A 9,493-nucleotide genomic window follows, 5' to 3' on the forward strand; every position below is an offset into this window, starting at 1 on the left:
GCCCTCGATGCCTCTAATCATTGGCTTTACCCGATAGAACACGAGCCTGAGCTCCAGCTATCCTGAGGGAAAGCTCGAAGAAAACTAGCTACTAGATGGTTTGATTAGTCTTTCATCCTTATACCCTAGTCAGACAAATGATTTGCATGTCAGTATCGCTACGGGCCTCCACCAAAGTATCCTCTAGCTTCACCCTGCTCAGGAATAGTTCACAATCTTTCGGGTCCCAACAAGTATGCTCACACTCAAATAGAAGATCGAGGTCGGTCGACAATGCACCCCTCGGGGGGATCATGCCAATTAGCTTCCTTGTGCCTTACGGGTTTACTTGCCTGTTGACTCATGCACATGTCAGACTCCTTCGTCTGTGTTTCAAGATGGCTTGAATGGGGAGCTCGCAGGCAAGCATCGAGAGTGCACAAGTGCTTAGGCACATCAAAGGCATGGGCTATCTGCCACAATCGAGGCGACGACATTCTGCAGGCATGTTGACTGCCCGGGCTTTGGCCATCGCCTCAATTCTTGCTGGTCCAGGCCCCAAGTCGATCGATGGACTAGCTCATTGCCATTCCACATCCGATCAGGATGCATCGCCGACCCCCATCCCCTTCCCTCTCAACAATTTCAAGCACTCTTTGGTTCTTTTTTCAAAGTTCTTTTCATCTTTCCCTCACGGTGCTTGTTCGCTATCGGTCTTTGCCCGTATTTAGCCTTGGACGAAATTTATTGCTCGATTGGTGCTGTATTCCTAAACAACTTGACTTGCCGACAGCGCCTTGTAGTGCAGTAGGGTCCGAGCACACGGGGCTCTCACCCTCTCCAGACTACAATTCGAACGGTGGGGCCGTCCGATTCTTAAGTTGGGCTTTTCTCCGTTCGATCACTGTTACTAGGGAAATCCTTGTAAGTTTCTTTTCCTCCACTTATTGATATCTTTAGACTTAGATGGTGATCTCACCTGACCTGGGGTCGCTGTCGAGGTGCGAGAAGCACCTTTGGGGTCGAGGCATTCAGGCCAAACGATGTGGTCGTACGCGACAACGTGGGAGTTGAGGTCTTCAACCACCAATTGTCGCGATCTGTGTTGATGCTAAATTGCATTTAGGCCAGTCGCGCGTGGACATGCATGAGAGGCTAGTGTATGGCCCAACACTTACTATCCCACGTTGGGGATGGGGGTAGAGTGAGACGATGTGCATAACGCCCAGGCAAACTGCCCTCGACATAATGGCCTTGGGCACAACTTGCATTCAAAAAATCGATGGTTCACGAGATTCTACAATTCACACCATGTATCGCATTTTGCTGCGTTCTTCATCGATGCAAGAGCCAAGATATCCATTGTCGAGAGTCATTTCAATTTTGACACACTTCCTGTCCCTAAGATGTTGATCGTGAACGGCGAGGAGCGAGCAATGCTTTGAGTGTTACTTGACGCTTTTCACGTTGGGGTTCGTTAGGCCATGCGACAAGCACATGTGTGTAAGTCGACGGAGCGGGTCTTCAACTCAGGACGACGTGTACGATCGTACTCGCATCGTCCTCCCACGCTTATCATGGAACGAGTTCACGGGTCTACTTTGCAGGTTTCGACAATGATCCTTCCGTAGGTTCACCTACGGAAACCTTGTTACGACTTCTGCTTCCTCTAAATGATAAGGTTCAGTGGACTTCTCGTGACGTTACGGGCAGCAGACCACCCACGTTGTCTTGATCCGAACACCTCACTGGACCATTGAATTGGTAGGAATGACAGGCGGTGTGTACAAAGGGCAGGGATGTAGTCAACGCGAGCTGATGAATCGCGCTTACTAGGAATTCTTCGTTGAAGACCAACAATTGCAATGATCTATCCCCATAATGATGAAATTTCAAAAATTACCCTGACCTATTGGCCAAGGCTATAAACTCGTTGAATACATTAGTGTAGCACGCGTGTGACCCAAAACATCTAAAAGCATCACATACCTATTATTGCCTCAAACTTTCACGGCCTAAAAGACCATAGACTCTCTAAAAAGTTGGCCGTTGAGGGGCACCTCCACATAGCTAGTTAGCAAGGCTGAGGTCTCGTTCATTAACGAAATTAACCAGACAAATTGCTCCACCAACTAAGAACGGCCATGCACCACCACCCATAGAATCTAGAAAGAGCTCTAAGCCGTCCCCAGGGCACATCTCCAAGTGGTAAAAGGGGAGAATGGAGAAATCCAGCTTTGCTTGAGGCTGTTGCGTCAAGGGTTCGAATCCTGAAATATGGATTTGGCTCTTGGGTAAGTGCAAGTGTACAAGTAGCCTTCCACCCTGTACTCTTGGAGGCATAACCTGCGATTTACCTCCCTCACGATGCTCCAGGGCAGGGGTGGTGGGGGACCATTAAGGTTAGGGTTTAACCTTTTTTTTTAGAAAGAGCTCTAAGTCAAGGTTAGAGAGAGATGCTCTCAATTCTAGTGAGAGAAAATCTCATTAGAGTACCTTAGTTTTCCTGTGATCTTTCTTGTGCAATTTTAGTTCCTCTTGTTGAAAATTGATTTAAACATACAATCTTTCTTGTGTAAGTATCTCAGCTGGTTGACAGATTTGAATTCTTGAGCCTTGGTCCACTCTGCCCTTTCAGCCATCTGACGTTTGGTAAGTAGGTGGGCTACTTTCTGCTGTCTTTTGGGTTTTTACAGCTTCTATTCCTGTGGTTGCAGGGTGTGGTAGTCCTTTGACAGATTGGTTGTCTCCTTTCTATTGCTTTTGACCCGATTCTTTCTTTCTGGCCTTACACTTTGGGCTACCTTTTATGTGTTGCTAGATTTCTTTTAGCCCAGGTCTTTGTCCTCTCTTTCTTTGGGTCATTTTTTGGTTACTTCTGGGTCGTCCCCTTTCAATTTCTGGGCCAGTTTTCTTTCTCTTTTTGAGGATTATCTTGTCTTCGTTGGGCCCCTTTGGGGTATTCTTTTTCTTCACTTTGTGGGCTGCTCCAGCTAGGCTATCTCCTATTTGTTATGGGCAAGAAAATAGCCTATAAATGTGGACTTAATTCCAAGCAGGCTCCTCCCATTCTAGGCCAGGTTAGTCACGTAAATTCCTAGTTTGTTTTTGGTCTTAGCCCTATTAAACCACAAATCTGTCCGGCAGGGAACAATTGGGGAGAGTGATGCAATCTCGAAGGATAATTTGATGGAGAATATAAATTTGTCTTTGCCTTCATAATGTTTCATTAACACTATGAGAAAATGCTACACAATCTGATGATTCTGATGTTGAGTCAAATATGGCAGATTTAAAGCAACAAGAAAATGTTATTGATGTTGGAAATGTGGTTGCCAAAGATACTAAAGCTCCATGGGTTAATCTTTTCAAACATAATCGACGATATTTTGATTTCGACGATAAAGATAGAAGTACCATGCCGGTGTGGATCAACCTTCCAGGGTTGCCTTTAGAATTTTGGAACACAAATGCCTTGGGGAAAATTGTGTCCAAGGTTGGAAAACCCATCTTAACCGACAAGATTACGACAAGTAGAGATCATCTTTCATTTGCAAGATCTCTTGTAGAAGATTATGCTTCCATTAAACTTGTGCGGGAAGTAAAGATTAGACTTCCTAATGGCACATTGAGGGACCAACAAATTTTGTTTGAGAATGAACCAAAATTTTGTAGTTCTTCCAAAGTGTTCGGCCATACCGCCATTGGATGCAACAATAAAATGGCCAGGAAGGAAAAAGTTAAGGCCAAAATTGTGGGTACTGCTAGTGTTCTCTTACGGGCTACTTAAGGTACCAAAGGGCAGGGGGATAAATCTGGCTTAACCTCTAATGCACAGATTCGGCCAGTTGAGACTGATTAAATTTTGCAACATAGGGAGGAGCAGCAACCTACGGCCTTCATTGAGAACGTAGGGCAGCCCCAAAAATGTGCTCTTGAGCACTTGGTAACCAAAGGTGTGGATGCCAGCAGGGGTAAACTTCTGGCCAGATTGAGGTACCTTTTGTGGAGGTTATCAGCAAGAAAAAATGGGCAATTTCTAGAAATAAAACTGCGCGTGCTGTGGCACCTTTTTCTATGGCAGATTCTTCAGCAAAAGTCAATGAGGCAGAAGTAGATCGTGCTGGAAATGAAAAACTTAGAGGTATTGTTGTTGAGCAAAGAAAAATGGTTACAAAAGTTGGCAAGAAGAAGGGGACATCCTTTCCTTCGACATCATGAAATTAGCATCTTGGAATATTATGGGTATGAATCCACCCCTTAAACAAAATGGGATTTGAGAGTCTATCAAACTTCATTACATTGATATCATGGGTATTTTGGAAACTAAGTTGGATGATCGAAAATTGAAGAGAATTTTGAGGAAAAAATTCGATAGCTTAATGCAAGTAAAAAAAATTTGCACTCATAGAGCCGGACGAATCTTGATTTTGTGGAATCCATCCAAAGTTTCTTTGGATGTGATGGAGGTTCATCCACAAATCATTCATTGTAAAGCTACTTGCAAGATAACATCTTATACCTTTTTTGTTAGTTTTGTTTATGGATTTCATACTATTGTTAACCAGAGGCCACTTTGGAATAACATTATGGAGTTCAACGCGAATGTTTCATTGCCATGGTTGATTCTTGGGGACTACAACAATGTCCTTAAATTTGATGAGAAATGTAATGGAGCCTATGTTACCCCTTATGAAATCAAAGATCTTACGAATTTTTGCTTTCATGTGGGTCTCAAGGATGTGCATTCCTCTAGTTGTTATTACAGGTAGACTAATGGATCGACTTGGAGAAAAATTGATAGGGCAATGGTCAATGATATTTGGATGCAAAATGGAGCATATATTGGCACTTTTGGTTCATTAGCACGTTTCAAATCAAATTCGACTAAAATTTCAAGCAGATTTCTTCATTGGCGTGTTTTTAATCAAATTTGACTGAAATTACATGCGGATTTTCATTGGTGCAATTCCAATCAAATTTGGCAAAATTTTCAGGTTTCGCTTATTGGCGTGTATCAAAGCGCGTTTTCCATCCAATTTGACTAAAATTCACACGATTTTGGTTCATTGGCGCATTTCCAATCAAATTGGAATAAAATTGCACCGCGATTAAGTTCATTGAAGTGTTTCTAATCAAATTTGACTAAAATTTCTTCAGGATTTTGTTCGTTAGTGCGTTTCACATCACATTTGTCTAAAATTTCGTCTAGATTTTGTTGATTGGGCCGTTTTCAGTCAAATTTAACTAAAATTTCACCTGTGTTTGGTTCATTGGCCTGTTTCTAATCAAGTTAGACTAAAATTTCACATAACCTTAGCTCATTGACACATTACAAATCAAATTTGACTAAAATTTCTTTCGATTTTTCATTGGCGTAATTCTAATCAAATTTGGCAAAAAATTCACTTTGGTTTCATTCATTGACGTGTATCAAATCAAATTTGACAAAATTTTCATTTCAATTTTGTTCGTTAGCATGTTTCCCATCCAATTTGACTAAAATTTCATATGGGTTTGGTTCCTTGGCGCGTTTCCAATCAAATTTGAATAAAATTTCATCTCGATTTAGTTCATTGAAGTGTTTCTAATCAAATTTGACTAAAATTTCTTCAGGATTTTGTTCGTTAGTGTGTTTCACATCAAATTCGACTAAGATTTCGTCTGAATTTTATGGATTGGGGCATTTTCAGAGAAATTTAACTAAAATTTCACCTGTGTTTGGTTCATTGGCCCGTTTTCAATCAAATTAGACTGAAATTTCACATGACTTTGGCTCATTGGCGCCTTTCGAATCAAATTTGACTAAACTTTCAAGTTGATTTTTTCATTGGCGTGTTTCCATTCAAATTTGATTAAAATTTCACAATAGTTTTGTTCATTGGCTCATTTCCGATCAAATTTGGCTAAAATTTCATCTTGATTTCGTTTGTTGGTGTGTTTCTAATTAAATTTAACTAAAATTTCACTCGGATTTCTCGTTCCTTCGCCCTTTTCAAATTAAATTTGACTTAAATTTCATCGGAATTTTGTTCTTTGGCGCATTTCCTATCAAATTTGAATAATTTCACATGACTTCGGTTCATTAGCACATTTCGAACCAAATTTGACAAAAATATCACGCGGATTTTTTCGTTTCCGCGTTTTCAATCAAATTTGACTAAAATTTCATATGAATTTTGTTCGTTGGCGCGTTTCCCATCAAATTTGACTAAAATTTCACATGGGTTCGGTTCATTGGCTCGTTTCCAACCAAATTTGACTAAAATTTCACATGATTTTTTTTCATTAGCACATTCCGAATCAAATTTGGCTACAATTTCATGCGATTTTTTGTTAGCGCAATTCCAATCAAATTTGGCAAAAATTTCACTTGGATTTTATTCATTGGCGTGTATCAAATCAAATTCGACAAAAATTTCATCTGAATTTTGTTCGTTAGCGTGTTTCCCATCCAATTTGACCAAAATTTCACATGAGTTTGATTCATTGGCACGTTTCCAATCAAATTTGAATAAAATTTCATCAGGATTTAGTTCATTGAAGTGTGTCTAATCAAATTTGACTAAAATTTCTACAGGATTTCGTTCATTAGTGCGTTTCACATCAAATTCGACTAAGATTTCGCATGGACTTTGTTTATTAAGGCGTTTTCATTCAAATTTAAGTAAAATTTCACCTGCGTTTGGTTCATTAGCCCGTTTCCAACCAGTTTTGACTAAAATTTCACATGATTTTGGTTCATTGGCACATTACGAATCAAATTTGACTAAAATTTCATGCGACTTTTCGTTAGCGCAATTCCAATCAAATTTGACAAATATTTCACTTGGGTTTCATTCATTGGCGTGCATCAAATCAAATTTGACAAAAATTTCATCTGAATTTTGTTCATTGGCGCGTTTCCCATCAAATTTGACTAAAATTTCACATGCATTTGTTTCATTTGCGAGTTTCCAATCTAATTTGACTGCAATTTCGCATGTGTTTTGCTCATTGACGCATTGCCAATCAAATTTGACTAAAATTTCACCAAGATTTTGTTCGTTCGCGCTTTGCAATACAAATTTGACTTAAATTTCATCTCAATTTTGTTCTTTTGCGCATTTCCTATCAACTTTGGATAAAATTTCGCATGATTTTGGTTCATTGGCACTTCTCGAATCAAATTTGGCTAAAATTTCAAGTGACTTTTTTCGTTGGCGCGTTTTCAATCATATTTGACTAAAATTACATTCAAATTTTCATTGGCGCAATTCCAATCAAATTTGAAAAAAATTTCACTTGCATTTCGTTCATTGGCATGTATCAAATCAAATTTGACTTAAATTTCATCTGAGTTTTATTCGTTAGCACGTTTCCCATCCAATTTGAATAAAATTTCACATGGATTCGATTCATTGGCTCGTTTCCAACCAAATTTGACAAAAAATTCACAAGATTTTTTTTCATTAGCACATTACGAATCAAATTTGACTAAAATTTCATACGGTTTTTTGTTGGCGCAATTCCAATCAAATTTGGCAAAAATTTCACTTGGATTTTATTCATTGGCGTGTATCAAATCAAATTTTGCTAAAATTTCAAGTGACCTTTTTCGTTGGCGCGTTTTCAATCATATTTGACTAAAATTACATTCGAATTTTCATTAGCGCAATTCCAATCAAATTTGAAAAAAATTTCACTTGCGTTCCGTTCATTGGCATGCATCAAATCAAATTTGACTTAAATTTCATCTGAATTTTATTCGTTAGCACATTTCCCATCCAATCTGAATAAAATTTCACATGGGTTCGGTTCATTGCCTCGTTTCCAACCAAATTTGACTAAAATTTCACATGAATTTTTTTCATTAGCACATTACGAATCAAATTTGACTAAAATTTCATGCGGCTTTTTGCTGGCACAATTCCAATCAAATTTGGCAAAAATTTCACTTGGATTTTATTCATTGGCGTGTATGAAATCAAATTTGGCTAAAATTTCAAGTGACTTTTTTCGTTGGCGTGTTTTCAATCATATTTGACTAAAATTACATTCGAATTTTCATTGGCGCAATTCCAATCTAATTTGAAAAAAATTTCACTTGCGTTCCGTTCATTGGCATGTATCAAATCAAATTTGACTTAAATTTCATCTGAATTTTATTCGTTAGCACGTTACCCATCCAATTTGAATAAAATTTCACATGGGTTCGGTTCATTGGCTCGTTTCCAACCAAATTTGACTAAAATTTCACATGATTTTTTTTTTCATTAGCACATTACGAATCAAATTTGACTAAAATTTCATGCGGCTTTTTGTTGGCGCAATTCCAATCAATTTTGGCAAAATTTTCGCTTGGATTTTATTCATTGGCGTGTATTAAATCAAATTCGACGAAAATTTGATCTGAATTTTGTTCGTTAGCGTGTTTCCTATCCAATTTGACCAAAATTTCACATGAGTTTGGTTCATTGGCACGTTTCCAATCAAATTTGAATAAAATTTCATCGGGATTTAGTTCATTGAAGCGTGTCTAATCAAATTTGATTAAAATTTCTACAGGTTTTTGTTCATTAGTGCGTTTCACATCAATTTCGACTAAGATTTTGTCTGGATTTTGTTTATTAAGGCATTTTCGTTCAAATTTAACTAAAATCTCTCCTATGTTTGGTTCATTAGCCCATTTCCAACCAAATGTGACTAAAATTTCACATGATTTTTGTTCATTGGCACATTACGAATCAAATTTGACTAAAATTTCATTTGAGCTTTCATTGGCGCAATTCCAATCAAATTTGACAAATATTTCACTTGGGTTTCATTTAGTGGCGTGCATCAAATCAAATTTNTCTGAAGTTTGTTCGTTGGCGCGTTTCCCATCAAATTTGACTAAAATTTCATAATGCACTTGTTTCATTAGCAAGTTTCCAATTGAATTTGACTGCAATTTCACATGTGTTTTGCTCATTGACGCATTGCCAATCAAATTTGACTAAAATTTCACCTGGATTTCGTTCGTTGGTGTGTTTCTAATCAAATTTGACTAAAATTTCAACAGGATTTTGTTCGTTCATACTTTTCAATACAAATTTGACTTAAATTTCATCTGAATTTTGTTCTTTTGCGCATTTCCTATCAACTTTGGATAAATTTCGCATGATTTTGGTTCATTGGCACTTCTCGAATCAAATTTGGCTAAAATTTCAAGTGACTTTTTTCGTTGGCGCGTTTCCAATCATATTTGACTAAAATTACATTCGAATTTTCATTGGCGCAATTCCAATCAAATTTGAAAAAAAAAATCACTTCTGTTTCGTTCATTGGCATGTATCAAATCAAATTTGACTTAAATTTCATTTGAATTTTGTTCGTTAGCACGTTTCCCATCCAATTTGAATAAAATTTCACATGGGTTCGGTTCATTGGCTCGTTTCAAACCAAATTTGACTAAAATTTCACATGATTTTTTTTCATTAGCACATTACGAATCAAATTTGACTAAAATTTCATGCGGCTTTTTGTTGGCGCA

Source organism: Olea europaea, unplaced genomic scaffold (genome assembly GCF_002742605.1).
Source record: "Olea europaea var. sylvestris unplaced genomic scaffold, O_europaea_v1 scaffold291, whole genome shotgun sequence".
NCBI lineage: Eukaryota > Viridiplantae > Streptophyta > Magnoliopsida > Lamiales > Oleaceae > Olea > Olea europaea.